The sequence below is a fragment of the Ursus arctos genome, unplaced genomic scaffold (assembly GCF_023065955.2).
Source record: "Ursus arctos isolate Adak ecotype North America unplaced genomic scaffold, UrsArc2.0 scaffold_73, whole genome shotgun sequence".
Classification (NCBI taxonomy): Eukaryota; Metazoa; Chordata; class Mammalia; order Carnivora; family Ursidae; genus Ursus; species Ursus arctos.
Window position 1 is genome coordinate 127699 of NW_026623093.1, and position 13158 is coordinate 140856.

A 13158-nucleotide genomic window follows, 5' to 3' on the forward strand; every position below is an offset into this window, starting at 1 on the left:
AGAAAGACGATTATCATATTGTTTCACTTACATGTGGAACATAAGGAATAGCATGGAGGAAATCAGGAGAAGGGAAGGAAAAATGAAGGGTGGGTGGGAATCAGAAGGGGAGATGGACCATGAGAGACTATGGACTCCGGGAAACAAACTGAGGGTTTCAGAGGAGGGGGGGGGATGGGTTAGCCAGGCACATATTGCATGGAGCATTGGGTGTTATACTCAAACAATGAATCATGGAACACTACATCAAAAACTAATGATGTACTGTATGGCCACTAACATAACATAATAAAATAAAATTTTTTAAAAAAGTAAAGTGCTTGAAGTTGAGCTGGCAGAGAGAGAGAAAAAAAAAGGAATATGCTTTCTTGTACAGTTTTTGTTTGATTTTGGAATCAATTGTTTTCTCAATTGTCTTTCTGTTTTCAACTTCACTCATTTCTGCTGTAACTTTTATTAGTTTCTCATTTCTGTTTGCTCTATGTATAACCTGCTTTTATTTCTCTAGTTTAAATTGAACCTTACATTATTGGTTTTAGATCTTTCCTTTCCACATATGCACACGCATATGTGCATCTAATGCTATAATTTTTCCACTAAGAACTAATTTATCTGTATCCCAAAATTTTGACATTTTTCATTGAAGTTAACATATTTTAAAATTTCTCTTGTGATTCTTCTTTCTTCTTTCTTTCTTTCTTTCTTTCTTTCTTTCTTTCTTTCAAAATTTTTATTTAAATTCTAGTCAGTTAACATATAGTATAGTATTAGTTTCAGGAATAGAATTTGGTGATTCATCACTTACATATAACACCCAGTGCTCATCACAAGTGCCCTCCTTAATCCCCATCACCTATTTAACCCATCCCCCACCCACTGCCCTTCGTTTCTGTTTATTAGTTGGCATTCTAGTAGCATGGATGTATATGGGTTCCTATTCTATTCAGTGGGTTATACTTCATTAATAGTATTACTTATTCCATTCTCAAATGATCCCAGATTATGCCTATGGGAGCTCCTTGTATTTTATGGTTCTTTCTTTGACCAATGGATTAGTATGCTTTTTTTTTTTTTTTTTAATTTTCAGTATCTTGAGATTTTCCTGATATCTTTTATATAGCTAATTCCCATTCTGGTCTAAGAACATACTTTGTAAGATTTCTATTGTTTTAAACATGTAAGGCTTTGTCTGGGCTTTGCCCAGAATATGATCTATCTTTTTTTAAAAATGTTTTTTATTATATTATGTTAGTCACCATACAGTACATTCCTGGTTTTTGATGTAAAGTTTGATGCTTCATTAGTTGCGTATAACACCCAGTGCACCATGCAATCTATCTTGATTCATGTTTCATGTACATTTGGGAAAACATATAGTCTGTGTTGTTGGGTGGACTGATTTATAAATATTTGTTAAGCCCAGTCAGTTGGTAGTGCTCTTTAGGGTGTCCGTATCCTTATAATTTTCTACCAACTTATTTTATTAATTACTGAAAGAGGAATGTTGAAATCTCCAAAGATATTAGTGAATTTCTCTTTTTCTCTTTTTGTGTATATCAGTTTTTGCTTCATGCATCATGAAATTCTTTTGTTTCATTCATACACACTTAGGATTTCTATGTATTCTTAGATAGTTGACCTCCATATCACTGTGTAATACTTTCTTAATCCTAAACTTTCTTCCTTGTTCCTATGTCTTCTTTAAAATTAACAGAGCTACTCCAGCTTTCTTTAGATTAGGGTTCCTGTGTCTCTTTCTTATCCTTTTACTTTCAACCTAGGGCTTTACACTTAGAGTAGGTTTATTGTAGACTGCACAGAATTTCAGATTATGATTTTTTTTAAAAAGATTTTATTTATTCATTTGACACAGAGAGAGAGAGACAGCCAGTGAGAGAGGGAACACAAGCAGGGGGAGTGGGAGAGGAAGAAGCAGGCTCCCAGCGGAGCAGGGAGCCAGATGCAGGGCTCGATCCCAGGACCCTGGGATGATGCCCTGAGCCGAAGGCAGACGCTTAACGACTGAGCCACCCAGGCGCCCCACCAGATTATGTTTTATGCATTCTGACAATCTTTGTTTTTTAACTGGTGAGCTGAAAGCATTCATATTTATCATAGTTATTGACATAATTAAATTAAAATGTAACATTTGATGTCTGTTTTCCATTTTTCTCTCTTTCCCACTTACTCTTTTCTGCCTTCTTGAGATTAAGTGGGCATATTTTTTTATACGTTTTTATTTAAATTCCAGTTCGTTACATGGATGGAGCTAGAGAATATTATGCTGAGCAAATTAAGTGGACATTCTAAAATATAAAACTGTTTAGAAGAGATCAAATTTCCACCTTTTTCATTTTTTAAAATAAACTATTTTCAGAGAAGTTTTAAGTTCACAAAAAAAAAAAATTTCAGGACAAAGTACAAAGAGTTCCTGTATACCACACACTTACAACCTTTTCTACTATAGAGAGCCCAGCCAGAGTGGCACACTTGTTACAATTGATTAATCTACGTGCACACATCATTAGCACCCAAAGTCTGTAATTTACATGAGGAGTCACTCTTAGTGTTGTACATTCTATGGGTTATAACAAATACATAATGACATGTATCCCCTATTGTAGTATCATACAGAATAGTATTACTGCCCTAGAAATCCTCTGTACTTCACCTATTCATCACTTTCCTCACCACAACCCCTGGAAAACACTGATATTTTTTTTTCTTGCTGTCTCCATAGTTTTGCCTTTCCCAGAATGGCATATAGTTGGATTCACATAGCACGTAGTTTTTTCATAGTGGCCTCCTTCACTTAGTAATATACATTTAAGTTCTCTCCTTATCTTTTCATGGATTGACAGCTCCTTCTCTACAGTGTTGAGTACTATTCCACTGTCCGGATATCCTAAAGTGTATTTATCCATTCACTTACCTAAGGACATCTTGATTGCTTCCAAGTTTTGGCAGTTATTAATAAAGCTACTATAAACATGTGCAGAGTTTTGTGCAGACATAAGATTTTTATTTATTTGGGTAAATACCAAGGAGCACAATTGCTGGAAGAGTACTCTCAAACTCTTCCAAACTGCTTATACCATTCTGCATTTCCCAACATCAGTGAATGAGAGTTCCTGTTGCTCCACCTCTTTATCAACATTCGATGTTGTCAGTATTCCATGTTGGGCCCCTTAATTGTTTTAATTTGCAAATCCCTAATGACACACAATGTTGAATTTTCTATACACATATCTTCTGTAGGGAGGTGTCTGTCAGAGGTTTTGTCCATTTTTAAGTTGTTTTCTTATTACTGAGTCTCTTCTTTATCCAGACCTTAGTTTCTGGTTTATTTCACCTTCCATCTGTCTAAAAGAACTTCTTTTAACATTCCTTACAAGGTGGAGATCCTGGCTATATATCCCCTTAGTTTTTTTTTTCATTCTGTCCTTTTTAAAAAAAGATTTTATTTATTTTTTTATTGGAGAGAGAGAGAGGGAGAGAGAGAGAGAGAGTGTGTGTGTGTGTGTGTGTTTGTGTGTGAGCACGAATGGGGGTGGGGGGCAGAGGTAGAAGGAGAAGCAGACTCCCCGCTAAGCAGGGAGCCCAACCTAGGGCCCAATCTCAGGACCCTGAGATCATGCCATGAGCCAGAGGCAGATGCTTAACCAACTAAGCCACCCAGGTGCCCCTCATTCTTCCTTTTTTTAATTTGAATCTGAGAAAGTCTTTATTTCTCCTTCACTTTTAAGTGATGATTGGGCAGTATACATATTTCTAGGTTTGTGTTTATTTTCTGTCAGTGTTTTAAATATTTCACTCTACTCTCTTCTTGCCTGCATGGCTCCTGAAGAAAAGTCGGATATACTTTGATTCTATGTCAGTAAGACATTTTTTTTCTCCTGACTGATTTCAAGATTTATTCTTTATATTGGATTTTTTTAGTTTAAATATTACATTTTTGTAATTTATTCTGCTTGGTGTTCTCTGAGCTTCCTGATGTGTAGTTTGGTGCCTAACATTAATTTTGGAGAATTCTCAATCAGTATTACTTCAGATATTGCTTGTTCCTTTCTTCTCCTTCTGGTATTCCCATCACAGGTATGTTATGGTTTTGTAGTTGTCCTACAGTTATTGGGTATTCTTGGGGTTATTTGCTTTCCTTTTCCTCTTTGCTTCTAAATTTAGGTATTTCTATCGATATATCCTCAAGTTCCAATTCCTCAAGAATGTCTAGTATACTAATGAGCCCATCAAAAGCATTCTTCATTTATGTTACATTATTTTCACCTCTAACATTCTTTGAAATACTTTCTTAGCACTTTTGTCTCCCTGCTTCATTATCTGTTCTTGTATATTGTCTACTGTTTCCATTAAAGCCCTTAGCATATTAATCATATGTTTTAAAATATAAATTTCTCGCTTAGCATTATCTCCTCCAGTCCCATCCATGTTGCAGCAAATGTTGAGAAATCGTTCTTTTTGATGGCTGAGTAATATTCCATTGTATATATGGACCACTTCTTCCTAATCCGGTCATCCATTGAAGGGCCTCTCGGCTCCTTCCACGATTTAGCTATTGTGAACAATGCTGCTATGAACATTGGGGTGCATATGGCCATTCTCTTCACTACATCTGTATCTTTGGGGTAAATCCCCAGTAGTGCAATTGCTGGATCACAGGGTAGCTCAATTTTTAACTTTTTAGGGGACCTCCACACTGTTTTCCAAAGTGGCTGTACCATCTTGCATTCCCACCAACAATGTAAGAGGGATCCTTTCTCCACATCCTCTCTAACATTTGCTGTTTCCTGCCTTGTCCATTTTTGCCATTCTAACTGGTGTAAGGTGATATCTCATTGTGGTTTTGATTTGAATTTCCCTGATGGCTAAAGATTTTGAACACTTTTTCATGTGTCTGTTAGCCATTTGTATGTCTTCATTGGAAAAGTGTCTGTTCATATCTTCTGCCCATTTTTTGATTTGTTTATTTGTTTCTCGTGTATTGACTTTGAGAAGTTCTTTGTAGATCTTGGACACCAGTGTTTCATCTGTAGTGTCATTTGCAAATATCTTCTCCCATTCCGTGGGCTGCCTCTTAGTTTCTTTGACTGTTTCCTTGGCTGTGCAAAAGCTTTTTATCTTGATGAAGTCCCACAAGTGCATTTTTTCTTTTGTTTCTCTTGCTTTTGGAGATGTGTCATGAAGGAAGTTGCTGTGGCCAATGTCAAAGAGGTTGCTGCCTATGTTCTCCTCTAGGATTTTGATGGATTCCTGTCTCACATGGAGGTCTTTCATCCATTTGGAGTTTATTTTTGTGTATGGTGTGAGAGAGTGGTCAAGTTTCATTCTTTTCCATATAGCTGTCCAATGATCCCAGCACCATTTATTGAAGAGACTGTCTTTTTTTCCACTGGATGTTTTTTCTTGCTTTGTCAAAGATTAGTTGCCCAAAGAGCCAAGGGTCCCTTTCTGGGTTCTCTATTCTGTTCCATTGGTCTATGTGTCTGTTTCCATGCCAGTACCATGCTGTCTTTGTGATCACAGCTTTGTAGTACAGCTTGAAATCAGGCAACGTGATGCCCCCAGCTTTGTTTTTCCTTTTCAACAATTCCTTGGTGATACGGATAAGTCAAGCAGAGAAAGACAATTATCATATGGTTTCACTCATTTATGGAACATAAGAAGTTGGAGGATCGGTAGGAGAGAAAAGGGAAGAAGCAAGGTGGGATAAACAGAAGAGGGATTGAACCATGAGAGACTATGGATTCTGGGAAACAAACTGAGGGCTTCAGATGGGAGGGGGGGAAATGGGATAGGCTGGTGATGGGTATTAAGGAGGGCACATATTGCATGGTGCACTGGGTGTTTTACACAAGTAATAAGTCATGGAACTTTAAAAATAAGTAAGTAAGTAAATAAATAAATAAATAAATAAATAAATAAATAATCAATGTTAAAAATAAAAAAATAAGAAATAAATACATACAAATAAAATTTAAATTTCTCACCTTATATGTCCACCATTCTTGCGATATCTGACTCTGATTCCAATGCCTCTTCAATCTCTTCAAACTGTTTTTTTCTAGTTAGTGTGCCTTGTAATTTCTTGATGAAAGGCTGACATGATATACTAGGTAAAAGGAATTGTAGTAAATAGGCCTTTAGCAACGTGCTAGTAAGGGGGTGGGGGGGGGGAGGAGATGCATTCTGTAAACTTCTGAGTAGGTCGGTCTCTTAGTGATCCTGTGTCCATGGGCAGTAGAGGTCAGCAGTGCTTCTCTGTTCCCCTCTTTGTTTGAAACAGATTGATGTCTAGAGGTGGCTGGACTTCGGTCATCCTTTCTCCCAGGGAGGTTGGCTCTGGTTAAATAGTTTCTCCTTTTAAGGAGGACAGTCCTCTCTAAGAAGAACAGAATGTTCTGATATACTTCCAAATGGTTACTTTCCCCCCCGCCCCCCTGCCAAAGCAGCAGCAGTTTTTTCCCCCAATATTCACTGTGAGGACCTGGTGAAATTCCTAGAGGTAAAACTCACAAAAGTGTGGGTTCTTCCTATGAGTGGGTCCCCCTAGAGTTTTTAACTCTTGGGCTTCTGCACACCAAGCCTCTAGCCATTCATCAACTGCAGTGCAGGTTTTCTTACCCCAGCACCATGTCCCATGGACAGTTCTGCTGGTGAATTTCTTCTCTGGTAAACTGACACTCTCTGTATCTGCCTATGTGACTCTCCAATTGTACCTAAGAAGAGTGATCTCACTCTCTAATGAACCTAAGAAGACTGGTTGATTTTTCAGTGTTTTGGCTTTTTACTTCTTGGGATGCAGTGTGATTTCAGAGCTTCTCACATGTTGTACCAGAAACTGGAAGTCTATGCCTGTACTTTTCAAGTTTCATTTTACTGCTTCATGTGACTCACTCATTATTTATACCTCTATTTTAATTATTTTTAGTGTCTGCCTTAGAGTTTAAAATAGAGGCATCCTCATTTTCTTGCAGAGCACAGATACTGAGATATTTACAAATTGAAGATGTGGCAGCCTTTTGTCCAGCAAGTCTATCAGCACTATTTTTTCCAATAACATCTGCTCATTTCATGTCTGTGTGTCAACGTTTTAGTCATTCTCACAGAGTTTTTCTTTTTTTTAATGTTATGTTAGTCACCATACAGTACATCCTTAGTTTTTGATGTAGTGTTCCATGATCCATTGTTTGCGTATAACACCCAGTGCTCCATGCAATACGTGCCCTCCTTAATACCCATCACCAGCCTAGCCCAATTCCCCACCCCCTCCCCTCTGAAACCCTCAGTTTGTTTCCCAGAGTCTATAGTCTCTCGAGGTTCATTCCCCCTTCTGTTTACCCACCCTTCATTCTTCCCTTCCTTCTCCTACCGCTCTCCCTGCTATTCCTTATGTTCCACAAATGAGTGAAACCATATGATAATTGTCTTTCTCTGCCTGACTTATTTCACTTAGCATAATCTCCTCCAGTCACATCCATATTGGTGAAAATGTTGGGTAATCGTTCTTTCTGACGGCTGAGTAATATTCCATTGCATATATGGACCACATCTTCTTAATCCATTCGTCTGTGGAAGGGCATCTCACCTCCTTCCACAATTTAGCTATTGGGCACAATGCTGCTGTGAACATTGGGGTGCATATGGCCCTTCTCTTCACTATGTCTGTACCGTTGGGGTAAATACCCAGTAGTGCAATTGCTGTGTCATAGGGTAGCTCTATTTTTAACTTTTTGAGGGACCTCCACACTGTTTTCCAAAGTGGCTGTACCAACTTGCATTCCCACCAACAGTATAAGAGGGTTCCCCTTTCTGCACATCCTCTCCAACATTTATTGTTTCTTGCCTTGCCAATTTTTGTCATTCTAACTGGCATAAGGTGGAATCTCAAGGTGGTTTTGATTTGAATTTCCCTGATGGCTAATGATTTTGAACATTTTTTTCATGTGTCTGTTAGCCATTGATATGTCTTCATTGGAAAAGTGTCTGTTCATATCTTCTGCCCATTTTTTGACTTGATTATTTGTTTCTCATGTATTGAGTTTGAGAAGTTCTTTATACATCTTGGATATCAGCCTTTTATCTCTAGTTTCATTTGCAAATATCTTCTCCCACTCTCTGGGTTGTCTCTTTGTTTTCCTTTGTCTTTCCTTTGACTGTTTCCTTGGCTGTGCAGAAAATTTTAATCTTGATGAAGTCCCACAAGTTCATTTTTTCTTTTGTTTCTCTTGCCTTTGAGACATGTCATGAAAGAAGATGCTGTGGCTGATGTCAAAGAGGTTACAGCCTATGTTCTCCTCTATGATTTTGATGCATTCCTGTCTCACATCGAGGTCTTTCTTCCACTTGGAGTTTATCTTTGTGTGAGAGCGGAAAAGTTTCACTCTTTTGTAAATAGCTGTCCAATTTTCCCAGCACCATTTATTGAAGAGACTATCTTTTTTCCCCTGGATGTTTTTTCCTGCTTTGTCAAAGATGAGTTGACCATAGGGCCGAGGGCCCATTTCTGGAGTCTCTATTCTGTTCCATTGGTCTATGTGTCTGTTTTTGGGCCAGCACCATGCTGTCTTTGTGATCACAGCTTTGTAGTATAGCTTGCAATCAGGCAACGTGATGCCCCCAGCTTTGTTTTTCTTTTCCAACATTTCCTTGGCGATGCGGGGTCTTTTCTGGTTCCACACGATTTTAGGATTGTTTGTTCCAGCGCTTTGAAAAATGTCATTGGTATTTTGAATGGGATGGCATTGAAAGTATAGTTTGCTCTGGGCAGCATAGACATTTTAACTATCTTTATTCTTCCGACCCATGAGCATGGACTGTTTTTCCATCTTTTCGTGTCTTCTTCCATGTCTTTCAGCAGTGTTCTGTAGTTTCTGGAGTATAGATCCTTCATCTCTCTGGTTAAGTTTATTCTGAGATATCTTATGATTTTTGGTGCTATTGTAAATGGAATCAATTCCCTACTTTCTCTTTCTTCAGTCTCATTGTTCGTGTATAGAAATGCAACTGATTTCTGAACATTGATTTTTGTATCCTGCCACATTACTGAATTGTTCTATGAGTTCTAGTAATTTGGGGGTGGAGTCTTTTGGGTTTTCCACATAAAGTATCATGTCATCTGTGAAGAAAGAGCGTTTGACTTCTTCTTTGCTAATTGGAATACCTTTTATTCTTTTTTGTGGTCTGATTGCTGTTGCCAGGACTTCTAGTACTATGTTGAACAAAAATGGCGAGAGTGGGCATCCTTGTCGTGCTCCTGCTCTTAAAGGAAATGCTTTCAACTTTTCCCCATTGAGAACGATATTTGCTGTAGGCTTTTCATAGATGTTTTTATGAAATTGAGGAATGTACCCTCTATCCCTACACCCTGAAGGGTTTTAATCAGGAAAGGATGCTGTATTTTGTCAAATGCTTTTTCTGCATCAGTTGAACGGATCATATGGTTCTTGTCTCTTCTCTTCTTAGTGTGATCTATCACACTGATTGATTTGTGAATGTTGAACCACCCTTGCATCCCAGGGATGAATCCCACTTGGTCTCGATGGATAAATCTTTTAATGTACTGTTGGATCCTATTAGCTAGGATCTTCTTGAGAATTTTGGCATCCATATTCCTCAGGGATATCGATCTGTAATTCTCCTTTTTCATGGGGTCTTTGTCTGGTTTTGGGATCAAGGTAATAGTGGCCTCATAAAATGAGTTTGTTAGTTTTCCATCTGTTTCTATTTTTTGAAACAGCTTCAGGAGAATAGGTATTATTTGTTCTTTGAATGTTTGCTAGAACTCCCAGGGGAATCCGTCAGTCCCTGGACACTCGTTTTTGATCACTGCTTCATTCTCTTCATGATTAATCGGTCTGTTTAGATAATCAATGTCTTCCTGTTTCAGTCTTCGTAGTTTATAGGTTTCTAGGAAGGCATCCATTTCATCCAGGTTGTTTAATTTATTGGCGTGTAGTTGTTGATAATAGTTTCTAATGATTGTTTCTATTTCCTTGGTGTTGGTCGTGTTCTCTCCCATTTTAATCATAATTTTATTTATTTGGGTCCCTTTTCTATTCTTTTGAATAAGTATGGACAGTGGCTTATCAATCTTTAATATATATATATTATGTTAGTCACCATACAGTACATCCCTAGTTTTTGATGTAAAGTTCCATAATTCATTACTTGCGTATAACACCCAATGCAACATGCAATACATGCCCTCCTTACTACCCATCTCCACCCTATCCCATTCCCCCACCCTCTCCCCTCTGAAGCCCTCAGAGTTTGTTTCCCAGAGTCCATAGTCTCTCATGGTTCATTCCCCCTTCTGATTACCCCCCCTTTCTTCTGCCCCTTCTTCTCCTACTGATCTTCCTACTTCTTATATACCACAAATGAATGAAACCTATGGTAATTGTCCTTCTCTGCTTGACTTATTTCGCTAAGCATTATCTCCTCCAGTCCCGTCCATGTTTCAGCAAATGTTGAGAAATAGTTCTTTTTGATAGATGAGTAATATTCCATTCTATATATGGACCACATCTTCTTAATCCAGTCATCTGTTGAAGGGCATCTCAGCTCCTTCCACGATTTAGCTATTGTGGACAATGCTGCTGTGAACACTGAGGTGCATAACGCCCTTCTCTTCACTATGTCTGTATCCTTAGGTTAAATCCCTAGTAGTGCAATTGCTGGATCATAGGGTAGCTCAATTTTTAACTTTTTTGGGGACCTCCACACTGTTTTCCAAAGTGGCTGTACCAACTTGCATTCCCACCAACAATGTAAGAGGGATCCCCTTTCTCCACATCCTCTCCAACATTTGCTGTTTCCTGCCTTGTCCATTTTTGCCATTCTAACTGGTGTAAGGTGTTATCTCATTGTGGTTTTGATTTGAATTTCCCTGATGGCTAAAGATTTTGAACATTTTTTCATGTGTCTGTTAGCCATTTGTATGTCCTCATTGCAAAAGTGTCTGTTCATATCTTCTGCCCATTTTATGATTTGTTTATTTGTTTCTTGTGTATTGACTTTGAGAAGTTCTTTGTAGATCTTGGATACCAGTGTTTTATCTGTAGTGTCATTTGCAAATATCTTCTCCCATTCCATGGGCTGCCTCTTAGTTTTTTTTGACGGTTTCCTTGGCTGTGCAGAAGATTTTTATCTTGATGAAGTCCCACAGTGCATTTTTTCTTTTGTTTCTCTTGCCTTTGGAGATGTGTCATGAAAGAAGTTGCTGTGGCCGATGTCGTAGAGGTTGCTGCCTATGTTCTCCTCTAGGATTTTGATGGATTCCTGTCTCACATCAGGGTCTTTCATCCATTTGGCGTTTATCTTTGTGTATGGTGTGAGAGAGTGCTCAAGTTTCATTCTTTTGCATGTAGCTGCCCAATGTTCCCAGCACCATTTATTGAAGAAACTCTCTTTTTTCCACTGGATTTTTTTTTCTGTTTCGTCAAAGATTAGTTGTCCAAAGAGCCGAGGGTCCATTTCTGGGTTTCCTATTCTGTTCCATTGGTCTATGTGTCTGTTTTTGTGCCAGTACCATGCTGTCTTTGTGATCACAGCTTTGTAGTATAGCTTGAAATCTGGCAACATGATGCCCCCAGCTTTGTTTTTCCTTTTCAACAATTCCTTGGTAATTCGGGGCCTTTTCTGGTTCCACACAAATTTAAGGGCTGTTTGTTCCAGTTCCTTGAAAAATGTCCTTGGTATTTTGATCAGGATGGCATTGAAAGTGTAGATTGCTCTGGGTAGCATAGACATTTTAACTATGTTAATTCTTCTGATCCATGAGCACGGAATATTTTTCCATCTTTTTGTGTCTTCTTCAATGTCTTTCAAGAGTGATCTGTAGTTTCTAGAATATAGGTCCTTTACCTCTCTGGTTAAGTTAATTCGGAGATAACATATGATTTTTGGTGCTACTCTAAATGGAATGGATTCCCTAATCTCTCTTTCTTCAGCCTCATTGTTCATGTATAGAAATGCCACTGATTTCTGAGCATTGGATTTGTATCCCGCCACATTACTGAATTGCTCTATAACTTCTAGTAGTTTGGGGTGGATCCTTTTGGGTTTTCCATATAAAGTATCATGTCATCTGTGAGGAGAGACAGTTTGACTTCTTCTTTGCCAATTTGGAGACCTTTTGTCCCTTTTTCTTGTCTGATTGCTGTTGCAAGGACTTCTAGTACTATGTTAAATGATAATGGAGAGAGTGGGCATCCTTGTCGTGTTCCTGATCTTAAGGGAAAGGCTTCCAGCTTTTCCCCTTTGAGAATGGTATTCACTCTAGGCTTTTCATAGATGGTTTTTATGAGATTGAGGAATGTGCCCTCTATCCCTACACTCTGAAGGCTTTTAATCAGGAAAGGATGCTGTATTTTGTCGAATGCTTTTTCTGCAACTATTGAGAGGATCCTATGGTTCTTGACACTTTTCTTGTTGGTATGATGTATCACACTGATAGATTTGTGAATGTTGAACCATCCTTGCATCCCAAGGATGAATCCCACTTGGTTCTGATGGATAATCCTTTTAATGTGCTGTTGGATTCTATTAGCCAGGATCTTGTCGAGGATTTTGGCGTCCATATTCATTAGGGAAATCGGTCTGTAATTCTCCTTTTTGAGGGGGTCTTTGCCTGGTTTGGGGATCAAGGTAATACTGGCCTCATAGAATGAGTTTTGTAGTTGTCCTTCTGTTTCTATTTTTTGAAACAGCTTCAGTAGAATAGGTATTATTTCTTCTTTGAATGTTTGGTAGAATTCCCCAGGGAATCCATCAGGCCCTGGAGTCTTGTTTTTCGGGAGGTTTTTGATCACTGCTTCAATTTCTTCATAATTAATTGGTCTGTTTAAATCATCAATTTCTTCCTGTTTCAGTTTTGGTAGTTTATAGGTTTCCAGGAAGGCATCCTTTTCTTTCAGATTATTTAATTTATTGGCATAAAGCTGTTGATAAAAGCTTCTAATGATCCTTCCTATTTCATTGGTGTTGGTTGTGACCTCTCCTTTTTCATTCATAAGTTTGTTAATTGCGGTCGTTTCTCTTTCTCTATTCTTTTGAATAAGTCTTGCCAGTGGCTTATCGATCTTATCTAATCTTTCAAAGAACCAGCTTCTGGTTCTGTTGATCTGCTCTACTGTGCTC